Below are 4,271 nucleotides of genomic sequence, written 5' to 3'. Positions count from 1 at the left end.
GGAACAATGGTGTTACCTTTTCAGTGACACATTGTATGCTGATTACCTGTGTAGGAGGAAAAAGAAACCAGACAGATCATGGACTCAAATTCAACCCAGAAAATAGCTAGGAACTTGCAGTCACTTAGTGTTCTTGTTTACAGTCATGTGTTCAATACTGCAACAACATAAATATTATAGCTGGCTCTGGACTCAACCTTATGCATCTTAAAATGATCTTTAAATGCGATGGTCTCAAGAACATTTTCATAATGAATAACTCTGACGGTCAGTCCAGGGTCACCAATGCCAAGCGTCTTTTGGAGAAAACTTATTCCAACCTGTCGAAGTTCTTCAAAGAACTGCCATGACAATCATGTATTTGTTTTGTTTGTCATAATAAGTTCCATGTTTAATATCACTAGTATAACTAGTCATTGATACATTGATAAATCTATTTTCCTTTTAACGTGTTTGATTGAATGATTAAGATGTGTCTTGTTACTAAATTATTAATGTTCTTATTTCCCTGTACCAGTTTCAAGTCTTATTTATAGAAGAACGCATTTCACGTGCAATTTCAAACTAGGTTAGCAAATCTTACTGCACTGAGTAGGTTCCATCTCACACATGATATATGAGATGTATGTATGTTTATATGTTTATGAGTTTATTATAGACTTTTCCTCTTTTTTTATTTATTTATAATATTTTTTTAACATTTAGCTAATCTTTATGGTCACATATAAACAATCTCTAATTCAGTATGGCGTTTCTGGAAAAGGGGGGTAACCTTGATTGTAAAGCGGGAACTTTTCGTTTTCACTGGTGGACCCTATTTTTAGCTCGACTATTATATATGAAATATATATATATATATATTGTTGAGCTATCCTACTCACTCCGGCGTCGGTGTGAGCGTGAGCGTGCAAATGTTAAAGTTTGCGTACCACCCCAAACATTTTCTATGTGCCTTGCCATGTTGCTTAAATAGTTTGCATACTTCTTTACCAACATGACCCCAACCTATAAACAAGAGCAGACAACTGTATCAAGCATTTTGTAAGAAGTATGGCTCTTTGTTCACTTAGAATATGCATATTATTCATGTTAAAGTTTGCGTACCACCCCAAATATTTCCTATGTTCCTTGACATATTGCTTTAATATTGTGCATATTTCTTTACCAACATGACCCCAACCTTTAAACAAGAGCACACAACTGTCTCAAGCATTTTGTATGAATTATGGCCCTTTTTTCACTTAGAATATGCATATTCTTAATGTTTAAGTTTGCGTACCACCCCAAATATTTCCTATGTCCCTTGACATATTGCTTTAATAGTTTGCATACTTCTTTACCAAAATGACCCCAATCTTTAAACAAGAGCAGACAACTGTATCAAGCATTTTGTAAGAATTATGGCCCTTTTTCCATTTAGAATATGCGTATTTCTGATAAATCTATGTTAAAGTTTGCGTACCACCTCAAATATGTTCAATATGTTGCTTTCATATTTTGCAAACTTTTCTACCAACATGACCCCAATCTATAAACAAGAGCAGACAACTGTATCAAGCATTTTGTAAGAATTATGGCCCTTTTTTGTCTTAGTAACTGAATATTTTCTTAAATTTTGTGTTTAGATCCACTTGACTTTTAAAGTATTAAAGCTATTGCTTTCAAACTTCAAATATTTTCTTACTACCATGAGGGTACTGTACCTGGCAAGTAAAATTTGACATTGACCTTTGAATGACCTTGACTCTCAAGGTCACAATAATAAATTTTAGTTAAATTACCATAACTTCTGTATGTATGATAAGATTGTATTCATAATTTGACAATACAACACTTACCTGAATACCACAATGGACTCCACCCAAACAAAAAAATACCCCACGCCCCAACTCAGAATCCCTGCACCCCCGACCCCCCCCCCCCAAAAAAAAAAATAAAATAAATATTTTTTCCTCTTTTTAATTGTTGGAAGATTGTCTAATAAATGACCACACCCCACATTATTCCCCCGCTCACCCCCCCCCCCCCCTACCCATCCCAAAATGAACATGTTTTTCTTTGAAACATGGTTAAAAAAAAATAATATTTATTTACTTTATTTTTGACACCGAGGCACTACCGGCGACAACCGGGGCTTGACCGGGATAAACCGTAGCCAGTCCGGGTTGACCGGGACTCTGCCGGGCTGTTTACCGGCTTCAACCGGGCGGCACCAGGAAATAGTGTGACTGCGTTAAAAAATGTCTACAAATCATCCCGGTCCTCGCCGGTCGACCGGCGTTAGCAAACCGGGATGGACCGGGGTTTTACCGGCTAAGGTGAGACTTGAACTTAAGTGGATTTTCTTTTGTATACACATTACAAAGGAAGTATGAGTGTTTTCCTGATCTGTTAATTATGTAATAGAAAACTATTTTAAGCTATTGAAAGGTATTTATTTGACGCCAACAATAATGTAATTATACAATATATTAATATTACACTAATTAATATTATTGTTGTTTATGGTTAAAAAACAGAGAGTTCTAAGAGAGATGCTCGTTTAAAAGTCACGTATCTTAACGATATTAAATGGTTATTTATTTTAAAATATGTGACCCAAAATGACGAGATACTTACGTATAACGTGAACTGACAACTTTAAGAATAATATGTTCCTGTTCTATGCGCATGATTGTGGATTCTGCTTGCGTGGTTTAGTATTTATCAATTTTAAAACAATTAGCAAATATTATGTATTAGTGTGATACTTTGTGGGGTACGTTTAAATTTTCAGCTATTTATCAGTTAATAAACAATGAATTCAAGTTCTAATGACGTAAGTCCTTGGTGCCTTGGTGTGTGTTTATGCACGAATGAGGACGAATAATCGTTGTTAATTTAAAGATAAAAAAAGATAACAGTAACGTTATTACTAATCGATTTTCGGATGACAATATTCCTATTTAAGACCATTTATCTTTTGTAGTAATTCGCTTTTCTTTAAAAAAAAAACAGCTTTTGATTTAATTTTATAGATTATACACACGTTTGTATTTTATTCAAAACACTATAATCAAACATTTTTCGTTCGAGTGTGCAGTCATTTTTAGCTCGGCTGTTTTCGGAGATAACCCGAGGTATTGTCATAGCCAGCTCGTCGTCCGCCGTCCGCCGTCCGCCGTCAGCCGTCCGCCGTAGGCGTCGTGCTAAAACCTTAACATTGTCTCTTAAATCAAAGTGCTTCCACCTACAACTTTGAAACTTCATATGTAGATGCACCTTGATGAGTTCTACACGCCACACCCATTTTTGGGTCACTAGGTCAAAGGTCAAGGTCACTGTGACCTTTAATATAAAACTTTAACATAGGCTCTAAAGCCAAAGTGCTTCCACCTTCAACTTTCAAACTTCATATGTAGATGCACCTTGATGAGTTCTACAGGCCACACCCATTTTTGGGTCACTATGTCAAAGGTCAAGGTCATTGTGACCTCTAATATAAAACTTTAACATAGGCTCTAAATTCAAAGTGCTTCCACCTACATCTTTGAAACTTCGTATGTAGATGCACATTGATGAGTTCTACACGCAACACCCATTTTGGGCCACTAGGTCAAAGGTCAATGTCACTGTGACCTCTAAAAAAAAATTCTGACAAGCTTTCGCAGCCGAGCGTGGCACCCGTTATGCGGTGCTCTTGTTTTATTTAGGCTTGAATTTATAGTTTAAATGTGCGGCAGAGATTACAAGTATTTTTTTGGTAATGTTCAACAATACGCAAACTCACCAGTGCATGTTATACACCAAGTGTAGTGTCTGTTACTGTTTTATACCACAGAACTGAAATAATTGTTCAACAAAATCTAATGCATGTTCAAGCTAAATTTAACTTGATCTGACTAGGGGACACTCTCGGGAATATAATGAGCTTCATTCAATTGTTTATCAAACATTTAAATGTTTGAGTGAGTGAGATTATTCTCAGCTCCAATACCGTGTTTTATCTGATACAATTTAATTGAACTCAACGCAAGTTCAGATCGCTGCAGAGTTTCACACAATTGTCAACAAATTTAATTAAAATCAACCTGTTCCTTGGCACGAATTATTGACTTCCGCTACGACATGGCAACACTAACGTACAAAAAATCGCAGCTCAATCAGCAGACGATATTTTGCTTCAATAAATCTTACGGAGGGTTAGGCAGATATTATATTCCGGAGAAATCCGATGTATCACGATTGGTACACGGTCTCAGCTGGTAGGAACTTGTCATCGTAAAAGTCAA

Source organism: Dreissena polymorpha, chromosome 14 (genome assembly GCF_020536995.1).
Source record: "Dreissena polymorpha isolate Duluth1 chromosome 14, UMN_Dpol_1.0, whole genome shotgun sequence".
Taxonomy (NCBI): domain Eukaryota; kingdom Metazoa; phylum Mollusca; class Bivalvia; order Myida; family Dreissenidae; genus Dreissena; species Dreissena polymorpha.
The sequence above is the reverse complement of the archived record's forward strand: the minus strand, read 5'-3'. Positions refer to the sequence as shown.